General features: G+C 42.7%; 1 protein-coding gene across 1 annotated transcript in view; it reads right to left on the bottom strand.

Moving 5' to 3' along the window:
* Positions 1-24,542, bottom strand: part of ajm1 (apical junction component 1 homolog) — a 63,755-nt gene extending 39,213 nt beyond the window's left edge. The window contains exon 1 of the mRNA XM_053618078.1: positions 24,391-24,542. The gene's annotated coding sequence lies outside the window, so the exon portion shown is untranslated. The remainder of the gene's footprint in view (positions 1-24,390) is intronic.

Raw genomic sequence — 24,542 nt, 5'->3', positions numbered from 1 at the left:
CAGGAAGACAATGTAGCCCACTTAGTGGAGCTGCAAAACACCGCAGGGGTGGCTGAAATATCGGCGTGGATAAAACGGGGGGCGAAAAAAGAGGTGGGTACTGGATTGTGGCACAGCATAGAAGGGTTGTGTATAGCCCCAGCCTGTTACCTCCCGCTCTTGATCAAAGAAGCCCATGGCTAGGATCACGCCCATAGGACCGAAACTATCCGAAAAATCCGTCAGGAATGGTGGTCCCCATTTCTGGCCAGTATGGTGGACCATGCGTTGAAAAGATGTGATGTGTGCAACAAGAACAATGTGCAAAAGAACTTTACTGCCCCTTTAGGACATATTCCCCTGCCGACGGGACCTTTCCGGCATATAATGATGGATTATGTACACATGGGAGCAGACAACCGGAAAGAAGGGAAGCACTACATTCCAGTAATAGTAGACTGCTTCAGCAGGTGGGTGGAGGCAACTGCGACTTCCAAGGAGGACGCGATGGCCGCGGCTAAATTTTTATGTCACGAGGTCATTCCCCGGTTCGGTATTCCAGATTTTCTGAGTTTGGACAACAGCACCCACTTTGTGAATAACGTCATCGACAATGTTGCATCTGCCTTGGGGGTAGATCATAAGCTAGGTTGTGTATATCATCCTCAATCCCAGGGCATGGTGGAACGGGTGAACGGTACCCTACTAAGTAAACTGGCAAAAATATGCGAGAGCTCTCGCCTAAACTGGGTCCAAGCCTTACCACTGGCATTGATGAAGATGCGTTCACAGACCAATCGTATGACACACTTGACTCTTCATGAAATGCTTACTGGGTGCCCAATGCCCATGGCATTCACCCAAGGTCCATACACAGGGCCATCTTTGGCACAATTGGAGGACGAAATGCAGGATTATGTGCGAACCCTCACCCAAATCCATAGACATTTGTATTCACAGGTTCGTGAGGCAGTCCATGGAGAGAACGAGGTATGGGAGGACGTGCGTCTAGTGGCACCCGGGGACCAGGTATACATTCGTATCTTCAAGAGGAAGAGCCCCCTCGCGGGACACCGGGAAGGACCCTTCACCGTGGTCGCTGCAACCCCCACGGCTGTGAAAGTTGAGGGGAGGAATTACTGGTATCACTTGAACCACTGCAGCCGCGCCGAACCAGGTAAGGGACCACTACTGCAAGACACTACCGACGAACAACTGTCGACCTCAGGCCTAGCCAGTACAAGGCAGCCCACTGAGGCAGTGGTGTTCACGTATAGTGACAATGATTCGGATGCATCCCTGAGCCCTGCCTACGGCACTTGAGCCCAGACTAAGCGGCGGGCTGTGGAAAAACTAGATAAACTGTCTCAGTCTGATGCCAGTAGCCCAACCGGCCCTCTGCTTCTCTCCACTCCTTACTATGATATGGACCTTGTTCTCTCGCCCCGAGTAGAAGTGACGGGTGTCGTAGCTACCAGCCCGCAGGAATTTGTAACCCCATCGGAGGAGGATTTTCTGTCTACGCTTGCCACTCTCTGTCAGGACCTTGACGACCCTGCTTTGCCTCTGAGCCTAATTGACTTGGATACGCTGCAGTCCCTTGAAGCACAGTTGAGCTTACCTGGGCTTACTCCTGAGCTTCAGTCTCCGCATGAATCCTTACACACTCCCCTACCACCGGTTCCGGAGGGGACCGGTGGCACGAGCTCCGCAGAATAGTAGCGCATATGGGGGTAGGGTGATTTTTGCAGCAGGGCTAATAGCATTCTTCTTCTTTTTCTATGACCCGATGTTCAGAAGGACTATTCATACCTTCAATAATGCCCTGGATTCCTATAACACGTTTCGCCCACGATTGGTTGCTACTTCCCGCACAGCCCCCTATCCCCGTATTAGGCATGTTCGATCCTGGACTGCCCCTGGCTTAAATGTGGGTTCACATAGCTCGATGTGCGCATTAGTACTCCTTAGACTCGCCCATGAAGAGTCCCTGATTGGCATAAGTCCTCATTTGGCCTCATTCACTTTCTCCCCAGCTCGATCAGCAGAGATTCGCGTGGGACATCTTAGAATTACTGGTATGGCACCGACGAGTAGGTGCTCCTTTGAGTTGCCCACTATCGGCCCCCTGTGGCTACCGTTCCTTTGCTCGGCTACGGCGTGTTCTTACCATGATAGTACAGGTTCACCTTTCGCATCCCAGGCTGCTCTCCACCCCCTCCTCATTGCCCCGATGTCAACTCCTATCAAACATAAATTAATGAAATTACAACGCTATTCAATCTCCACCGATAACACCTCGCTTACGGAGAAGCAGAGTAACATGTATCTGGCATGGATGGTCCATACTGCTCGATCTGTGATGGATCGCTCGTGTCTCATATGTCATGATTGTAGCCTCACCCCCCATTTTATGCTGCCTATGGGGAACCTCACGGAATGCCTCACCACCCCCTATTCTGTTGATTTTTTGTGTCCTACTGTGTGCTTTCTTGGGGCCCTTTCTGCTGACTTTGGCCCATCGTGGATCTACAATGCAAGCTCCTCATGCCTGTTTCACCCTGTTTCCACTTAAGTGTCGACTTTTGTCCGCGTCCAACCGTCTCTGCCCTTGTTCTTTCCCATTTGCCTCTGCTCCTCTGTTGGCGTGTATCCTGTGAGAAACGTGTCTGCCCGATGTAATGTCTCCCTGTTCGCTAATGATTTGCAAATTGAGACCCTCTGTGTCTGTGATTCATCCCCATGCACCCCCAGTGTGACAATTCCCCTACCTGATCTTAGTGTTGGTACTGTTCCCCTTGCGGATGTTTTCTGGTTTTGTGGGGGCCAACGTGTACGCCAGACTTTGCCTGTGGAATGGCAGAGGTGCTGCGCCCCGGTTAGGTTGGACGGTAAGACCTGTGTTTTGTTGGTGGCTGACCAACTGTCATCCAGCCGGTCCTGTTCACGCCGCAACGTGGCCCTGTGGACTCAGTATGTCCGTGACACTGGTGGAGCGAGCTATTCTGACTGGGCCGCTGATGAGACCATCCATCTTGACTTTGGGGGCACCCCCGTTGATGTTCCTGCTCGCTACAGAGCCATGGAGGCCGTTGGCAGTGGTGTAGCGTCTATTTTGCTCCCGGCTGTGCAGATCAACCGCAACGTGGTGTGGATTAATTACATGTGGTACAACAAGCAACGCTTCATTAAAAACTCGGTGAGTGCTTTCAGACTGGTCCGTGATCAGCTCCATGCCACCTCCCTTATGGCTGCTCAGAACCGTTTTGTCCTGGACCAGATGCGTGCCCCTGAGGAGGGTGTCTGTGCAATGATTGGTCCTGAGTGCTGTACTGCGATCCCTTTGCACACTGGTTCTGAGGGTGCTCTCTCCAAGGTCCTGGGTCAACTACAGGCCCTCCAAGCGGAGCAAGCGGCTAACTCCAGCTTTGGGTCTAGTCTCCGCCTCCCGCCGTGGCTCTCCTGGTTTCTTTCTGGAGATTGGACTGCTGCCCTGACCCGCTTGGGAGTGTCCCTGCTTGCCCTCCTTCTCCTTGTGAGTCTGGTGGCCTGCTGTGTGATCCCCTGCACACGACGGATGGTGATGTCTTCCACCTCCTTTTCTGGCCAGTACATTGTTAAGGGTGAGGCATTACCGCCTCAACGGGGGGTGGTGATCGAGACCATGCGATGGGAGACAATGAGCAGCGACAGCAGCAACACCAGCAAGACCGGGGGGGTCTACGAGGACATGAGACGGGACATGAGCCAGGACTGATGAGGACAGCGCAAGGGAGTGCAAGGACCCGTTTGTACAAGGTAGTGGCCAACTGGGCCTATCCGAGAAAAACGGGACCTATTGGTGTTTTGTATGTGTTCATCTGTGTTGCAGATCTACTGAACCCTGAGGGGTGAGAAGAAGATGTGATAATCCATACCCTGGGTGTAAGTGCTAGCCTAACATCTCCCCAAAGGGTGGTTCTCTACAGTACGTAAAGTGCTTGAGCCGAAGACAACCGGAATACAGAGAGATACTGCCGACAGAGACTGTCATGTCGATTGTTATAAAATGTTGTGATATGATATGTGATGGGGTATGACCTGTGATGTGCAACAAAGTGTGACGTAATCAGGCACGAGAAAAGTATAATGGTGCTGTCGAGCACAGTGCTGGCAGGGTGGGAATTTTTCCTCATAGGAGGTTTTTTCGCCCACCCCTGACTGCGAAGGATTGGGGTTTGTTTTTTGGGGGGAAGCAAGACTCTGCAGGTCCCGACAAATACAAAACTGTGGGCTGACAGGCCTAGTTGAGAAAGATAGGGACATGTAGATCCAATCAAGTAGTTACTGTAGTGGCCACTCATACTTAGACTAGCGACGGCAGTAGTAGTAGTAATAAATGATTGGGGAACTCAGTTAATCACACTTATAATTGATGTAGGCAAACAAACGTATAATCAAGGTAGTTAGATTCGAAATAACATATATATATAGTTGAAAGGAGAAGTTAAGGGTTAAAAGTTATGGCTAGGTACATCTACATGGGTCCGGCGCAAAGTAGACATGACGTAGGGGCCCTAAGGCCCATTCTCCAGCTGTCAGTATACTATGAAGCCCCGGGGCGCACACCGCTAGCATGTCTCCCACCAGGTCTACAAACCCTCCTCAGCTCCTATCCTGATCAGTGTAGCGTAGAAGTGGTTACTGTAAGGGACCCATTTGATTACAAGGATGAGCGAAGGAATTATGGCTTCGTTAGAGTAATCCTCCGACAGCTAGCGAGGGACGGCCATGGGGTGCGGCAGAACCAGTTTCTCCACAGATACCCGCTTAATTAAGGTAGTTTATGAGGCTTTATAGCCTCAGATGGGGGAATGTTGTGGACAAAAATGACATGAAATAAACATGAGGGAGACCTAGTATGAGTAATATTTTATTGAAAATTCACAGGACTGGTGGGTGCGTAATCTTGAGGAGAGCGGTAGGGGGAAGAAAATGGGGTGCGTCCTGGGGACATGGCATAGTCAGCAAGGGTGAAATAAGGAGAACACTGAGAGTACGGCGGACTGACAGGTGAGAAGAGGGAAGAATGGTCAGAGCCCAGATCAGAGAAGGTGACATCAACCTCAGACTGAAAGCTGGAGTGAGGGTCAGGCGGAGGGTCTGTCTGTGTAGAGGCATCAATACACACATTCACAGGGTGGATTCTGTATCTGAGCGGGGGGGAACCCCGCATTTCCATTTCCAGAGGGGGTGCTGCGAAGAACGTTAAGTAGCACCATGATGTCAGCAGTGAGATGCACGAGCTGATAGTGAGTGTTCAGATCCAAATCCAGCCCCTCCAGTAAAGGAGAGGGAAAAATGACGACGGGCACCTAGACACACAGAAGCGGTATTAGGCGGATATTGACGAATTGGATTCACACTTTAAGATCTTTTAAGAGTAACACACTATGGTTTATTAGTCACAGAGAAATATAAGAGCTGAGGAGTGCAGGCTGAGAAACACACACACTCTTGTACAGTCAAGGGCAGGCGTGCAGTCATAACACTCACACACACACACACACACACACACACACTCTCTGTCTCTCTCTCTCTCACACACACACACACATAGTAGGATATTAGAAGGATAATATAATGATATTATGAAGTAGGGAGTACAGTAAACCATTTGCAAGCAGTATAACCATATATAACATAGAGATATAGAGCAAATATGAAAGTAAATTATAAACCAGAAATACAGAAAAATGTAAAAGAAACTTACTCATAATTCAGATGGTGAAGATTCTTGTCTCGCGAAGAAGTGTCAGGCGTGGTGTAGACAGGGGGCCTTAATTTTAAGAGAAAACCATGAGGAGCCATTTATAAGGGTAGCTGAGTCAAGCTGCCCCCGTGAGATAATAGTGAAACCAAGGTCTCTCTAAATTGTTTTGTCTCTCTCCCACTTTCAATCCTAATGGTAGTCAGAAAGTCCTCTTTCAAAACATAATGGTAGTCAGAAAGTCCTCGTTCAAAACATAATGGTAAATTTTTAAACATCATGGTAATGTAGATGAGCTCTTTTTTAACCCTATTGGTATTGATATCATAGTCTTTCTAAGATATATTGGTTATTTACTATGTAAATACAGTATAAATACTGGAGCTTGAGCTCCAGGTGTCAGATCACTTCTGAGAATTCTCATTGGTGTGGATCTCGTGTGGTGGAACGGAACCAATAAATCTGGACCCTTGCTTCTTCTCACTCACGGCTGGTGTCTTCTTTTCTATCTCCAACTGGGTTCACAGATGTGAGTATTTGCTTCTATGTTGAATTTTAAGTGTTTTTGGGTAATAGGCTAAATTTGGCCCAGCAGGATCCACAACTCATTAAAGACTTCCACACAACTCATCCTGATCTTCTGGGTCCGCAACCCCGGGGGAGGCCCAGAAAGAACTTTGCTCCCGGAGTGAGCCCTTTGGGGGGGGGGGGGGGGGGTTCTGTCATATCCCAGCCCAGCCACGACTCAATTTCCCAAGAAGCAACACACACCCCTTACACACGCATGCGCTCACCTTCCCCGGAGTTCTAATCACACACACCTGTCACCAATCTCACACACACTCACACCACAGCATATAGAGACTCTTTCACCACAATGACTTTGCGAAGTATATGTTCAGTAGACTTGTTCTCGTTTTCCAAGCCGTTGATTCCCTGTGTTTGTTCGCTTAGTTTCATCGACCTTATCTTCTGTTCCAACTACGTATTCTGCCTTACCCCTATTGTTTTGTTCGCTGATCGCCTGACCTCTGCCTGCCTTACGACTAGGAACTTTGATCACCCCCTTTGCCTACGTATTCATCCTGCCGCCCACTTCTGCTTCCGTGCTCCCTACGGTACGTGACACTATGTGTGTCTGTCTTAAAGCAGCATATTCATTGTAATCATGTGAGAGCAGCACAATGCATAAAATCATGCAGATAGAGATCAAGAGCTTCAGTTAATATTCCCATCAAACATCAGAATGGGTAAATAGTCTCTGTGACTTTAACTGTGGCATGGTTGGTGGTGCCAGATGGGCTGGTTTGAGTATTTCAGAAACTGCTGATCTCCTGGGTTTTCCACACACAACAGTCTCTAGAGTTTACAGAGAATGGTGTGAAAAACAAAAAATATTGAGTGAGGAGGAGATCACCAGTTAAAAGCTGAAATAAATCGGTCCTTTAGCAATTATTTTGAAATTAGCTCGTATGAAACATGAAATTTGTGGAGTTGAACTGAGTTTTTTAGGGTAGGTGTATGTAAAATTTTGGCCTTGTACATGTGCATGTGTATGCAGGCCCCTCTGAAGGTATTGGAATGGCAAATCCAATTATTTTATTTTTGCTATACACTGAAGATATTTGGGTTTGAGTTCAAAAGATGAATATGCGACTACAGCGTTTCCTCATATTTACATCTAGATGGGTTAAAAAAAAAATGGCACCTTTGGTGGCAGACCACCCAAATTTTGGGTGAGCAAAATTGGAACAGGCAGTCTTAAGACTGAATATTTGATAGCAGATCTTGCTTGCAATAACTGCATCAACCCAGCAACCCACTGACATCACCAAAATGTTGCATAATTAAAAAAATAGAGAAAATGGAGCACACAGTAGCATTACTAAGAATAGGACGTCCCTCTAAAATGTATAAAAGGACAAGAAAAAACTTACCAGGGAGACTCCCAAGAGACCTACAGCAACGTTAAAGGAGCTGCAGCAATATCTGATAAGTACTGTTCACTCTCTGTATATACATGTATGGGGTAGGGTGGGTAGATGGAAGTCATTTATCACACAACACATCCAAGCACAACTATATCAATCCAAACCATGTGGCAAATGTGTCCAAAAGGTATGTTTGGTGCAAAAAAACACTTCAACACCATACCCACAGTATAGCATCATGCTTTAGGGCTGCTTTTCTTTTGCCAGAACTGGGGTTTTTATCAAGGTAGAGGGAATCATAAATAGCTACAAATACCAGTGTATTTTAGTGCAAAACCTTCAGGTGTCTGCTAATAAGCTGAAGATGAAAAGGAATTTCAATTTTCAACACAACAATGACCCAAAGCATACATCCAAATTAACAAAGGAATAGCTTAACAAAAAGATTGATGTTTTTGAATGACCTAGCCAGAGCCCAGACCTGAATCCAACAAAAAAATCTATGAGGTGACTAGAAGTATGCTGTGTACAGGAGATGCCCTTACAATTGGATGGATCCAGAATGTTTTTGCAAGAGTGTGTGGGAAAATACTGCCAAGTCAAGATGTGCCAGGCTGACAGACTTTTTTTTGTTGCAAAAACTGGTCAAGAGCTTCAGCTATTCACAAAATAGAGGGAAAATGTGATATCGGGTACTCAGTTTGAGTATTTCAGAAAATGCACAACAGTCTCTCAGTTGCAGATCTGAAACATGAAAGTTTGTGAACCCTTTTTCAATTTTCTTAATATAAATATTACTTAAAACATCAGATTTTCACAAGTCCTAAAAGTGGATGGCGAGAAGCCAAATAAACACAAATGACATAATAATTATTATTTATTGAAGAAAATGATCTAATATTACATATCTGTTCGTGGCTAAAGCATTAGTGGATTAGCACTCAATTTGAAGGTGAAATTAGAGTCAGGTGTTTTCAATCAATGGGATGACAATCACGTGTGAGTGAGTGCCCTGTTTTATTTAAAGAACAGGGATCTATCTTCACAACACGTTTGCGGAAGTATATCATGGCATGACCAAAGGAGATTTCTGAGGACTTCAGAAAAAGAGTTGCTGGTTATCAGGCTGGAGTTTGGAATCCACCAATCCACAGTCAGACTGATTGTGTACAAATGGAGGAAATTCAGGACCATTGTTACCCTCCCCAGGAGTGATAGACCAACAAAGCACACTCCAAGAGCAATATGTGTAATAGTCTCAGAGGTCACAAAGGAGCCAGGGTAACTTCTAAGCAACTAAAAGCCTCTTTCACATTGGCTAATGTTAATGTTCTTGAGTCCATCATCAGAAGAACACTAAATAACAGTGGTGTGCATGGCAGGGTTGCAAGGAGAAAACCACTGCTCTTCAAAAAGAACATTGCTGCCCATCTGCAGTTTGCTAAAGATCATGTGAACAAGGCAAAATGCTACTGGAACAATATTTTGTGGATTGATAAGACCAAAATTGAATTTTTGGTTAAAATGAGAATGGATATATTTGGAGAAAATAAAACACTGCATTCCAGCATAAGAACCTTATCCCAGCTGTGAAACATGGTGGTGGTAGTATCATGCTTTGGGCATATTTTGCTGCATCTGGGCCAGGACAGATGACCATCATTGATGGAACAATGAATTCTGAATTATACCATCAAATTCTAAAGGAAAATGTCATGATATCTGTCTGTGATCTGAATCTCAAGAGAAAGTGGGTCATGCAGCAAGACAACAACCCAAAGCACACAAGTCATTCTAACAAACAATGGTTAAAGAAGAATAACATATTTTGGAATGGCCAAGTCAAAGTCCCAACCTTAATCTAATAGAAATGTTGCTGAAGGACCAGAAGTAAGCAGTTCATGTGAGGAAACCCACCAACATCCCAGAGTTGTAACTGCTCTGTACTGAGGAATGGGAACGCAAAGACACACATACATTTGCCACTCACAATTATGTAATATTGGCTTATTTTCCTCAATAAATAAATTATCAAGTATAACATTTTTGTCTCCTTTAATTGGGTTCTCTTTTAGATTCTCTTTTTTACTTTTAGGACTTTTTTAAAAGATGTTTTAGATCATATTTATGTAGAAATATAAAAAATTCTAAAGGGTCCCAAACTTTCAAGCATCACTGTATATCAGGGCTGCCAGAGTAATAGGGGCAAGCTGGAATTTGACCTACAGCTGCAGTGACCCAGCATTTCAGCCAATAACACACAGGTCTGACTCAGTTGAAAAACCAATCAAAACTTCCAGTTCAGCTGGGGGGTTGGACATTTCTCCTAAAGGGGATCTCCTATGAGCGATAATGGGTTAACCGTGCTTTGGCACTTAATAATCCTGTGTTTAATCACTATAGCAAACATTTAAATTATAGGAAAATTCCTCAAATGACATTCTTTAAATAAAGTAAGTAAGGTTTGCTGGATAAATGTTGCAACATTTTGATCATCTTTGAAGCAGTGCCTATTAATGAAGTTGTTATATTTGAACAAAACCACAAGGAAAAATTTTCAATCATCATTTATTCAACAGATACATCAATAGATGTGATATTCGTCTGTGGAAAAAGTAAGTACACCCTTGGACTCAGAAGCTAGTATTGCTCTTTTAGCAGAAATAATTTAGTTAAAATAATAAAATAGTCATTTTGCGTAATTGTCCACCAGGCTTGCTGGAATTTTTGACCACTCATCCATGCCATATTCTTTCTGTTGCAAGATGTTTGAGGGTTTCCTTGCATGTACTGCCTGTTTCAAATCCCACCACAACATTTCAGTGTGATTCAAATATGGGCTTTGACTAGGCCATTCCATAACCCTTTATATCTTCTTTTTGAGCCATTCCTTGGTGGATTTGCTAGTGTGCTTAGGATCATTATACTGTTGAAACGTCCAAAGGTTCAGTTCAACTTCAACTTTAGGACATATGGCCTCACATTATCTTCAAGCACTCTTTGATATACTCTTTGATATTAATGAATACAAGCTGTATAGTCCCTGAGGCAGCAAAGCAACCCCAAACTGTAACATTTCCACCACTACGCTTCACAGTTGTCTTTGGTCTGCACCAAACATGTCTGCTATTTCTGTGGCCAAACAACTCTATCTTTGATTCGTCTGTCCAGAGCACATTATTCAGAGAACATTATTTGGCTCTCCGGTTTTGGTGTTTATTTTAAAATTACTCTTTGGAACAACCATTTTTTGTATTTTGCATTTTATCGATTATGGACATTCCTTTGTGTATTTTGGGGCACTGTGGACTGATTTCCTGATTTCTTCATACAATTAAAAATCTCATTGGCCAAACTGCAAGCCTGTGCTATTTTGAATGGTACAATAGCCGTCATTCTCGCAAGGAATTTAACACTTTCTCGCGTGCTTCTGGCTGATACCTTTTAGATGGGCTTGAAATGATGATCCATCTTTTACTGTTTGCTCTGTTCTGTTGGAGTTTTATCATTGTTTTTCCTCTCTGGCAGACGAATACCTGCTGGTGGAGTTCAGGCTTATCCCTTGATAATTTTTTAGACATGTGCTCAAATACTCATCTCTAGACTTACAGCATCTGAATGTTTCTTCTCATCTCCCTGCTGGAATCTACAATAAGTGTGTGGCCTTGGAAAATTTACGTCGTCCACGGTATGTTCATCGAGGATCTCGTCATAATCATCTCAAGTGGACATCGGCTGTCTCCTCAGAATCTCATTACATCCCGGCAATCTTGCCATTTCCCGGCCCATCCAATTTCCGTTTTCTTAAGTATGCATCTTCAAGCACAGCAAATAATTTGGAGCCTTTGAAAATTAAATTGGCCTTAATGGTCGCATGCATGCACATCTTTTATATTAAATGACTTTTTTTTATTTCACAGTCATTATACTTTTTATTTGTGACTGAGACTTGGCTCAGCCCTGGCGGCTTCATTGCTCCATGCGTACTCTGTCCCCCGGACTGCGCTTTCTTCAGCAATCCAAGGACTTGGTGGCAGCATTGCCACAATTTTCAGTAATAAATTCAAATGCAGGATCCTGCCCCAGACACGTTATCGAGCTTTGAGGTCCAATTGTTAAAGATTGAGATTTTGGGTCCCATTGTTTGTGCTCTGGACTTTGAAATTTGATTTTTCAATATAAATTTTCTCAGTTCCCTTCTGATTTAGTGTCTCACTATGATAGATTGCTGATTCATGGGGACTTTCATGAATTAACATTCAGGAATTAACATTCATCTCTGTTGTCCAGCTAAACCCTTGTAAAAGATTTTTTATGTCTTCTGGAATCCCTGAATCTTGTGCAGTTTGTCTCTGGTCCTACTCATAATTTAGGTCATACACTTGATCTTGTAATGTACTCTGGTTTGCTGTAACTCATTTTGAGGTTGTCGATTCTGGTATTTCTGATCGTTATTCAGTTATGTTTGAATCTGTTTGTTTCTGTCCTTCATCTTCTATCTCTCAGCCTATGAACATTTCTCGTGTCATCCATGCCTCTACTGCTAGTCTGTTCTCAGATTATTATCGGGATCATTTTATTGATGATTTTAATAACGATATGGATACTGTGGAGCTGGTTGACGTTTTTAATAATACTTGCTCTCTTACCTTAGACACTATCACCCCACTCAAGTTCAGGAGAGTTAAAAAGAAAGATACTCTTCAGCCGTGGCTTAATGATTGTACTCGTGCTATTAGACAAGAGTGCAGGAAAATGGAGCGTAAGTCAAAGAAAGATAAAAATATCATAAGAGACATGCAGTTTAAGATGTGTTTAATAAATTATCAGAGGTCAGTGAAAGAGGCAAAATCAAATTATCTCTCCAAATTAATAGCTGTGAATGCAAATATGCCTAAAGCATTGTTTAATATTATTGATTCTGTGCTAAATCCTTCTCTGGCTGTTGGACCTGACCCCTCTCTTGAGTCCTGTGACGAATTTCTTTATTTTTTTGTCAACAAAATTGAAGTGATCAATTCTTCTATTATTTATTATTATTTTACTATTTTATTATTCTTCAAGAGTTGATCCCCTAGAGGATTCACCTACCCTCAGGTAATTAACTAACTTTCAACCAGTCTCCTCAGCCCAGCTTTCTGATTTAATCTCACAGATAAAGTGTTTCTTCAAGCTGTATGATGGATGTTCTTCCTGCATGTCGTTTGAAAGAGGTTTTTGAAACTGAAAGTTCAGTTGTGTCAACCATTATTAATAGCTCTTTAGCTACCAGAGTTGTACCAGCCAGCCTCAAACATGCAATTATGCAGCCTTTGCTTAAAAAATCTTATCTTGAGCCAACTTTACGCAACAACTCTAGGCCTATTTCCAAATTGCCTATTATCTTGAAGTTGCTGGAAAAAATTGTTTATGCGCAGTTGTATTTGAATTTTTATTTCTCATTTTGAATATTTTAGACAAGTTCCAGTCAGGTTTTAGATCTTTACACAGCAGTTAATCTGCCCTGTTAAATGTTACTAATGATATTGTAATGTGTTATGCTACGGCCAGCAGAGGGCACTGTGGCTCGGCTCCTGACGAGTCACATGAAATTGTTTTGGTTCGCTCGCTTCCTGCTGAACATTTATTGAAGTGACTTTCATTAGCCACAGGTGTTTATGTTTTGAGGTGATTATGTTTGGTATTTAAATGCCTTGGTTACTGAGCACGTCGCTCAGTATTATTGGTTGTAGTTTTTGTATCGGTCGTATCATTTGTTTCCATGCCTCGAATGTTCTCATTTCCCCGTGTTTACTTTGGTTTTGTGTTTTATGTTTAATAAAGACTTTGATCTGCACCTGCATCCGCCTCCAGTCTACAATACGTCACAGAATACTGAGCCCACCAGACGGAAGCAGCAGATCAACAAAATGAGCGCGCAGTTGAACCGAGTGTTCTGGGAGAGGAACAGACTAATGGACGAAGCATTGGCGCGGATTACTCACCAGAGCGCAACAAAAGCTGCTGCAGCGAGCTGGTCCATGCGCCACGCCACCATCCGCGTCGTTCCGGGAGCTCAACCAACAGCTCAGCGAGGAACTGGCTCGGCTCAAGCGCATGGTAGCAGAACAGAGACAGCTGCAAGCTGAGCTATGCGCCACGTCGCCCGCCTGCGCCCTTGACCCCGTCCCCACAACAGGAGAACCACGCTGTGCAACGCAGCCAGCAAAGCGGCCGGAACATTTGGGGCTTCCCACTGCAGGGGAACTGTACAGCGCCACGCAGCCAGCAGAGTGACCTGAGCATCTGGGGCTTCCCACTGCAGGGGAATTGCACCACGCCGTGCAGTCCAGAGGTGAAGGCTGGCCCAGAAATTTTTTTTGGGGGGGCAACGAAGACAGCAGAGCTCCAGCCTGAGGCCTACGGGGAGGCCTCAGCTGTGGAGCTCCCGCCTGAGGTCAACAGGGCGACCTCAGAGCTACAGCTTGAGGCCTACGGGGAGGTCTCCGTGGGGGAGCTCCCGACAGCCGAGGAAGCTGTCCTGCTGTCCAGCCCAGCCGAGGAGGTCGTCCTGCTACCCTGCACAGCCGAGGAAGCTGTCCTGCCCGGCCGAGGAGGCCGTCCCGCTGCCCTGCACGGCCGAGGAGGCCGTCCCGCTGTCCAGCCCGGCCGAGGAGGCCGTCCCGCTGCCTTGCACGGCCGAGGAGGCCGTCCCGCTGCCCTGCACGGCCGAGGAGGCCGTCCCGCTGTCCAGCCCGGCCGAGGAGGCCGTCCCGCTGTCCAGTCCCGCTGGGGACACCGCCCAGCCCTCCAGTGCCGCTGGGGATGCCACCCAGCCCTCCAGTCCTGCTGGGGACGCTGTCCAGCCTTCCAGTTCCAGTGCCGCCAGGGGCGGCGCCCTGCATTCCAGAGCCGCCGGGGGCGGCGCCCTGCGTTCAAGTGCCGTCGGGGGCGGCGCCCTGCGTTCAAGTGCCGTCGGGGGCGGTGTCCAGCGGTCCAGCGCCGCCAGGGGCGGTGCCCCGACTTTCAACCCCGGTGGGGGTGCTGCTCCGCCCATCTGCTGCCAGACGGAGCCTGCCTCACTTTCCGTGGCAGTGAGAGACAGCTTGCACAGGGGCCCAGGAACCCCGTTGGAGGGGGGTTCTTGGTGCTCCGGGAGGAGCACCCTTTGGAGAGGGGTTCTGTTACGCTACGGCCAGCAGAGGGCACTGTGGCTCGGCTCCTGATGAGTCACATGACATTGTTTTGGTTCGCTCGCTTCCTACTGAACATTTATTGAAGTGACTTTCATTTGCCACAGGTGTTTATGTTTTGAGGTGATTATGTTTGGTATTTAAATGCCTTGGTTACTGAGCACGTCGCTCAGTATTATTGGTTGTAGTTTTTGTATCGGTCGTATCGTTTGTTTCCATGCCTCAAATGTTCTCGTTTCCCGGTGAAGACCGCGTTTACTTTGGTTTTGTGTTTTATGTTCAATAAAGACTTTGATCTGCACCTGCATCCACCTCCAGTCTACGATACGTTGCATAATGTCACTTGACTCTGGCACTTGTGCTGTGTTGGTCTTATTGGATCTTGGAGCTGCCTTTGATGCTATTGACCATAGTATTCTTTTAAATTGCTCAGAGTCTGTGGTTGGTATCAAGGGTCTGGCTTTACAGTGGTTTGTGTGTAGTTATAACACACACTTTCTGTTAAACTCTCAATCAAATGATTTATGACCCTGTGTAATTTATGACTCCTCTGTGTTCCAATGGTTGACAATTCTGTATGTGCACCTAATTTATGAGAGGAGGGGATAAACCCTAATGACCCTAATGCCTGTACATCCTGGCACCTGCTTGTGTGTGGATGACCTTCCTGGGGGTGTGTATTGGCAGGGGTCTCCCCACCACATATGTTTATGTTAATGAGATTGTTGTGAAATGTGCTTCTCACAATATTAATCCACACACAATGTATACATTTTGTGGTATAAGCTAATATTTGTTTCTGAAATTACTTTTGTGGCAAAAATTGTTTTATTTTGAAGCGTGAGGATGGTTTAGGTGAAATACGTCTGATGTAAGAAAAAGTGTATCAAATGGTTAATATTGGTTATATGTGTGTGTGTATTAATGTGTGGGGGATTTTATTTTGTGTAACTACACTGGTAGAAAATGCATGATGGTTGAATGTGAACATAAATGAGCAGAATGTTTGTTTGTGAAATAATTGAAACATTTGTTGATTCCATTTTTGAGAAAACGGTGTGATGTGAATAAAAATTTACTGAAATAAAACCCAAAACAGTTAAACCATAGTTGATATGTCAGAAGAAATGAAAAAATATTTTATTACATGCCTTCTAAACAGGACCCTTTAGGAGGTAAAATGTTTAAAAGTGTTAAAAAGAATTGCACGTTTTGTTTAAACTATAAGACAAGTTTTTCAGGAGATGTCTTGTAGGTGCAGATACACAGAACTGATGGTAAATTTTTAAAAAAAATCATCATTATACTCTCTGCCCTCCACACATGTTTCCCTGGCTCATGTAAATTTATGACCCTGGCTGACAGTTCTGTAGTGTAAATTTACGAAAGTCTAGTAAAACCTTATGATCTCTAAGTGTACATCCTGGCAGCTGTCTGTCTATATGAGATAGGAACCATGTGTTTTCTGGGTGAGGGGTGTGGGGTTTTCTTATGCCTTGTTTATGTTAATGAATTAAGGGGCGGGTTTATATAATCCAAAGCATGCATAGGATATTTAAAAACAGAGTCAGTCAGCCCAGTCATTGTCAAACCATACATGTGTGTTAGTGGTTGTGTGGTATGCTATAAGCGGATCTTTGTTTTCTCAATTTACTTTTTTCCCTGCAAGGTTTTTGTTATTTTGAGACATACTTTAAGGCATACTTTAAGAGAAGAAGGCTGTCTATCTTACCAGTAATGTAGTTTATTATTTCGTATTATTATTATTAAGAACATTTATTTATTTAGAAACGAGTAAGTGTTCTGTTGCAATGCTTAAACAGGATCTCTAACATTCCAAGTGCTGTGGACCTTGCCGACATTGTTGAGGAAATTCAGTTCCTGAACAATGCAAGTGGTGCGTATACCACTTTATTTAGGTCAAATGAAACCCCAATCCCATGATGCCAGCACTGTGTGTGGGTCATCTGCACCCTGAAGTGACTGTGATGTTTGCTTATTTAATATTACAATATCATATAAACTAATAATAATAACGATAATAATAATAATAACTCATATACACGCTGGTGTTGCAGTTCAGCGTTTTAAACACTTTTTCTTGACTTCCCCCCCATTGGTGAGTGGTTGGTGAGTGATTCCTTGTATAGACTGAAAACTTCTACAAGCTCATGCTTTCAACTCCTCTTGTTTGTTGTTACTTGATAATAGGGAAAGCGTCTGGCTCCAAAGCCCGCACGTTACATGACTGGATGGCAGGGAACATTCACTCTATTTCTATTGTCTCACACCTTTCACTCAGATGACGACATGTTACCTCTGGTCGAGAAAATCCGCCCGAATCTGGGTAATAATATCAGCTGGATGCTTTTGGAGGGTGAGAACAACTTCAAGATCACGAACATGATCAGGGATCCTGAGCTCCTACATACAAGAGTTTGACATTGAAATGACAATTTAGCTAGGACCATGTGGAAACAAAACCCATCCTCACTATTCCTCATGTGTGTATGTGTGCGTGTGATTGTAGGTGGATGAAATGGATGAACTCCTGAAGGCGAGGGAAGCTGGGCACAAGCCGGTGAGGATCTTTAATGAAAACTTACATGTACTGATATTCTGTTGAGAGATATGAGACACACAACAATATTTTGTATTAGATTCATATTTAAATGTCTCAACACCTCACACGGATAAGTCATGACAGACATTTCTCTTTCAGGAAACACTGAAGATGCTCTATAACATCAACAATAAGAAGAAGAGGAATAAGAAGAGGAAGAATGAATAATGCTTGGCCTTGTTGACCACTATGTCATGGGGGCAGTCATATACTGGCGTACACAGACACTATTGTGCAAAATAAACACTTCACACTACACAATAGGGCAGTCACTAAAAAGTTCAAACGTCTTGTACAACAAACATGTGCTGCTCCCTGATTTCAGAATGCCCCCATATGGCTTCTGATAACCTTTTTGGACATAGGGGTGTGTGAGGCACAGATGGTTTTGATTTCTGATTACACAATCCATTTTCATGTGTGATAAGCGGCCCATCAAACTCAGGAAAGTCATATTTAGTAAAAATCTGCAAAATGCTGTACAGTTGATTTCTAATTTTTATAAAAAATATTGTATATATTTATGATTGCTGGCAACCGTTGTATGAGTTGTTGAAAATGTACAAAATAAAATTTGTCGAAGGATTACCACAGACTCTGAATGATGATGATGAGATTCCTGCCAACACAACTAATTTGTTGATCCTTGACGATCTGATGAAAGAGGCCAGTGGAAGCAACGAGGTGGAAAAAGTGTTCACACAGTATGTGCACCACAGAAATCTTAGGGCTATTTATATTGTACAGAATTTATTTTGACAAGGTAAATCCAGCAGGACCATCAGCTTAAACACAAATTATCTGGTGTTGTTCCTTAACCCCAGAGACACCAATCAGGTGAGTGTACTAGGAAGACAAATGTATCCCCGGAACACAAAATACTTTATGGAGAGTTATCAAGACGCAACCAACAAACCTTTCGGTTACCTGATGATTGATTATAAAACAAAAACACCTTAACACTATCGGCTCAGAACAGATTTACTTTCACCATATCCTGTGGTATATCTCCAGACGGATTATTTTACAAACTGTCACAGAAGAGCTAATTGGGACATTGTGTGAAGTAGCTCTTAATGTACTCTACGACAATATACCGCTCACGTCCCAACAATACCAGAAACTGAGAAAGAGGAAAAGCGTCAAATTTGTTTTGCATGAGACAGTTGGTGTTAAAAGAAAGAGACATGTAATAAACCAACAGGGGGGCTTTCTTCTACCGCACTTAGGAATCGCTATTCCTTTCATCTCCAGCTTGATTACTTCTAGATAACTGGGGATGGAGTATGCAGAGAAGATTAGTTCCGCAGCTGGATAAGACTGGTACACCCGCGACTCTATTCAACAGGTTGTGGAGAATGATTTAGATGTGACTATAAGAAGTATTTTGCACAGATCTGATTTGGACAATTATGAAAAGGTGAACCTGTACACAAACGCTGTACAGCATTTGTTAACACTCACTAGACAAGGGGACTGGGAAAACAGCACATTAACACTTCCGCAGAATGACCACATTCAAAAAGAAAACCCTTGTTTTAGGTCCGGTACAGCCATTCTAAAGAGTCCTCTAAACATACCCCCCAAACCAGCTCCATACATAACACCACCATTCCACACTTGATAATATGCTACATAACGCATAATTTTTTTAAACAAATTGTTTCAGAGGTCTAAAATGTAGCTTGGCACACACCTTCCCATAACTGAAATGTACGTCTTGATTTTGATCGTCTTTCACTTGTATTGTTATCTCGGGAGATGGACGATTTATTAGCTGATACGTAATGTGGCTCATCGTATCTAACACTAACAATCTTGTTATTCTCACCCTCTATATGTACATACCTTAGTAGTGGAACATGATAGTCACCAACTGATTGATATTCTATAATATCTGTGTGTGCATATTATATATATATATATATATATATATATATATATATATATATATATATACACACACACACACACACACACACACACACACATTGTAAAACCCACATTAATGTCAGCCTGATATCGTGCATACGTCACATTATGATTTTCATGAGTTTGGTCAACTGTTTCTATAGTAACCCCTAGTTTTAATCCTAAAATTTTAGCCAACTTAGCATAAAATGTCAATGTCTTTGGAGGGCCTTTCAGAAACACTGTGTTTTTAACATTATGATCATAACCAAGACTCGCACATGGTGGCAGGGTTGCATTGATCTCCCTGGTCAAAAAAATTACGTCGTCATAATATTCAGTCTTTAACCTGTAAGACGCAGTTGACATCCTGCCTTCAACATTATATTCGGTGACATGATTGTCTATCTTCATTGTTTCACCACAGTTGAAAATGAACATAATTAAATGTGTGCCATGACACCGGATATTCAAATTCAACCAAACCAACTTGCCATTCTCCTTTTAGATTTATAGTTTTCACTAATCAGGTTGTATAACACAAGATACATTTTTCCAGATAAACAGTCAATGAGGCATTACATGGTAGCGTTACATAAAATCCACCCTCAGCCATGGTTGTTTTTTTTTGTGTTTTTTTTTTTAAATGAAATGTGTGCTAGCTATGAGGATCGTTTGTTTTATGGGGCCAGTACATCAACCAATTCTTTCTGGTCGATCCATGACGCGAATTTTGCGGGCCATCCAAGCCATCTGACCAAAACGAAAGTTTTTCAGCCTTGTTTCTTCTTGTCTAATTTTTTTTTCCACTTTAAATGCTTTGTTTTTGTTCACAAATATTTTGTGCAATTCCTCTTCATAAAAACCACCGTCGATGACATCGCCATGATAATCACACAATCTATAGACATATAGGCATTCTATTATAGTGAAAAACTCGTGCGTATAGTTTTCCTTATATCCTTTTGTGAACAGACCTCTTACTTTAGAAATTCTAACAATGTCGCCAACTTTATATTTAAATTTGCATGTGGCGGCGGGACCACAGTTAGATCCATATAGATTATGATACACCACAGATTAATTTTCTTTGTTCACATCAATAGGTCTCATCTTAATGCTTCTGTGATAGTTGGCATTGTATCCATCCGTGACGTCTTGTAGTATATCAATATAGCGTTTGGAGTTTGTAAATATCTCCACATTCTACCTTTTAAGGTTCTATTAAACCATTCGACGATGCATACTTTTAATTCTGTGGCTGGTGCAAAATATGTTATGTTGTACTTTTTTGTCCTGCTTTGAAAATGTTTGTTAAAATGTAAAATGTCCCATTATCTGTCTGTAATTTGCGTGGCACCCTGCCCTCATTCAATATATATTCAAAAGCTTTAGACACTTCAACGCCGGATTTGTTTTTTAAAACCCGAGTCCATGCATATTTACTAAACATATCTATGCATGGCATATGCAGACATATTGAGCAGATCGGCTTGAAACTTCATAGCAATACCATAAACAAAAATTTTAATGGTACCATTCTGTGTAACGTGTAAGCATCCTCACTGGCAAGCCAGTCTTGTTTATCGGGTAAACGAGACTTGTTTATCGGTTAAACGAACCCCCATTTCTTTTAAAACAGCGGCTTTTAAACGTTTTTACCACCTAAAGAACCCGGGTTAGAAGGTGTGCAATAAACCTTTTTCATTTCTTCGGCCATATAGACACTTCAGTCTCCACAAAAGAATAACTCAGATGGTTTAAATGTAATGGTATTTATTTCAGTAAAATGAGAACTTTGGCATCATACTCCATCGAGGGAGTGTAGAAATTTTCTACATAATCACAATGTTTTTCTCAACAATGTAGGCAATAAATGTTTCAATTATTTCACAAACATCAGACTGTTCATTTCTTGACAGAAGGATTACACAAAAATCATACACATAAATACACATACATAAAATGTCTACTATTCTAATACATCTGCCACATTCAGTCACAAGGTCTTGTATTGTACTGATATAGATAGATAGAGGCACAAATTGGATTGCACACATTAATACACATATGCAACAAAACAGACCATTCGCATGCCATACCTCTCATAAGAAATATTGGTTTCTTGAGTTTTGTTAAACGTCTCGGATCAACACCGCATTCGTTTACAGCGACAGGTACATCGACACAGTCATTAAGGACCTTATACATCAAGCTGGTCATCTCACACCTAATACGCCGTTTAGGCAGACTCTTTGCCAATCCTGTCACACAACATGTGTTCTCCATCTCAACCGTCTTGTGCAAACCCCTTCCAACAGTCCATGGCATCATAGACAATCTGCTCGCTGCTGATATCCACAAGTTTCTCTCTGACTTCACAAAAGCCTTTCCACGATGTAAACTTCATCACGCAGCTCATGCAGAATAGCGTCCACTGACCCCTGAATCCTCTGGGGGTGAATCCTCAAACCACACCGACTCAATGCTTGAGCTATGAAGTGTTTAAATCCGGGTTTAACCAGATTACACTACAGTTCCTCAAAGTATTTGTCAAAGAAATACGTGTCAGGTTCGAACAGACACGAGTGTCTATTCCGACTCTGGTTATTCACTTCGCACACCAAGCAGAGTTCTTTCAGCTTTTTGTTGATGAGGATGAGGATGGGTTCCACCCAGATGAGGATGGGTTCCCTTCTGAGTCTGGTTCCTCTCAAGGTTTCTTCCTCTTAACATCTTAGGGAGTTTTTCCTTGCCACTGTCGCGACCGGCTTGCTCAATTGGGATAAGTTTGCACTTTTAATATCTGTATACCGTGTTTATATGTTTCTGTAAAGCTGCTTTGAGACAATGTCTATTATAAAAAGCGCTATACACATAAAATAAAATTGAATTAAATTGTTGATAAGATGTTCCAGAAGGACCACAACAGTCGCTTTTATCATCATGAAACCGTCAGACCAAATGCAGTGTTATCAACACCAACATAGGCAGTGGCCCCAGCTAAAGTTCCAGTGGTGTCGTACGTAGTTGTAAGGAAACACATGTTGTGATATCCTAATTCCTTTCAGAAATTATCTAACCAACTGTTGTCACATATACGTCGCGTTGTCATCAGGCAAAACTGGGGCTGTCTCCAGAGTGTTGCTGTAGCAGCAGGCAGACAGATTCTTGAGACATCGTGTGTATGTGACGAATGTTAACACCTTCACCCGTTTTAATCATTGCAATATGAGGGTGATCTTGAGATGGTCTCCGGAGTTGGTAACGCCCTGCTCAGGGTTAAACATTATCGTCTTTACAACATCTTCATTTTCAAGAAGAAATTTTGTCAACCTAACACATTGTTGTTTTTTTCTTGGAGCAAAGTCCAACTCCTCTCACATTTCAGCAGATCCTCTTGTTGGTGTAATACACAACAGTCTTCTAGATGCAATAGGAGTTCTCGGAGCAGCCATTGTAACAGATAGTTGCAGAGTGTCTTCTGTGTTTTAACTACAATGTCTTAAACCAATATTTAAACACCATTAACCACGCACACACTAAACTCATCAACAAACACAGCATGAGCAAACTCCACACCCAGGAAACATATGGTCCCTATCTCACACAGACAGACAGCTGCCAGGATGTACACACGTAGAGATCATAAAGTTTTACCAGATTTGGTAAATTTACACGAACTACAGAACAGTCAGCCGGGAAAACACGTGTGGAGGGCAGAGTGTATAGAAATGATCTTTTGTATTTACCATCAGTTCTGTGTATCCGAGCCTACAAGACATCTCCCGAAAAAACTTGTCTTATAGTTTAAACAAAACACGTGATTTGAACAACACTTTTAAACATTTTCACTTCCTAAAGGGCCCTGTTTAGAACGCATGTAATATGCCCGATTCGTTTAAACAACACTTTTAAACATTTTTACCTCATAAAGGGTCCTGTTTAGAAGGCATGTAATAAAATATTTTTTCATTTCTTTGGACATATGGACTATGGGTTAACTGTTTTGGGTTTTATTTCAGTAAACTTTTATTCACAGTCGTGGATCATCCAGGAAATAACACACAGTATTAAGAATCGAGGGTATGTAAACTTTTGAATTTATATATATATATATTTATATATATATAAATATATAAACAGGAATTTTATATATATATATATATATATATATATATATATATATATATATATATATATATATATAGACACACACACACACACACACCCCTTCATATCGTAGCCAAGGTCACCATCTCATGTTTAATCAGTTCTATACAAATCAGAGAAGGCTTTTGTATTGCTCATGGTTGAAATATGCATCTGCACAGGAAATTACGGCTGGAAATTGAGCAATGCCCTTCTCTCAACTCACCTGATTCAACACATCAAATATTTTACATGCTTTCAACTACGTTAAACTGGGTAAGATAAAGGAGGGACCAGGAATAAGGACTGTGAAACACTATTCTACAGCATTCTGCGCAACGTGACACGTGAACAATTGCATCACGCATCATTTTTCAGCAATAACACGAGCGTACCTCTCTAACAGAGAAAATATCGTGATTATATATATATATATATACATACATACATACACACACACACACACACACTGAACTCGATTAAACGTTGAGTATTATTAGTAGTACTCCAAGTAATCCACGTCTTGAAAAAAAACACATGATGACAGGAAATTTGGCACATGACTAATATTGCTCACGCCCAAGAAAGCAACATGCACACGGGCATTTGTCAATAGGTTTTTGTTTGTTTGTTTGGTTTTGTTTTTTTTTGGGGGGGGGTTGTGCGGGCGGGGGTCGTTTCATAAATATTTACCGTGTGGTACGTAACGATTACAATGATTTAATAACTAAAATGCATCCAACTAAAACCTAAACATGGTAGATGACACGATGGAAGACTCCGTAGCTCGAACTAAAATCGCTATTAATCCATCATATGCAAAAGATGTAGCGAGTGACAGTGCAGCACTGAGGTGTACGGCGATAATCTTACCGGTGTAATCCAACCGCCGTAAGTATAATTATCCTTTTTCCAGGTGCACCACAATGACGCAAATTTCGTGGAAGTTGTATTTCAATCATGTCGTTCTTCAGGCCTAGTATGCTTTGCACTGCATAGGTCGTGTTACTGCCTCTCTTCTCAGT

The sequence above is a fragment of the Ictalurus furcatus genome, chromosome 28, assembly GCF_023375685.1.
Source record: "Ictalurus furcatus strain D&B chromosome 28, Billie_1.0, whole genome shotgun sequence".
Lineage (NCBI taxonomy): Eukaryota > Metazoa > Chordata > Actinopteri > Siluriformes > Ictaluridae > Ictalurus > Ictalurus furcatus.
Note: the sequence above shows the minus strand (reverse complement) of the source record. Positions and strands in the feature narration are given on the sequence as shown.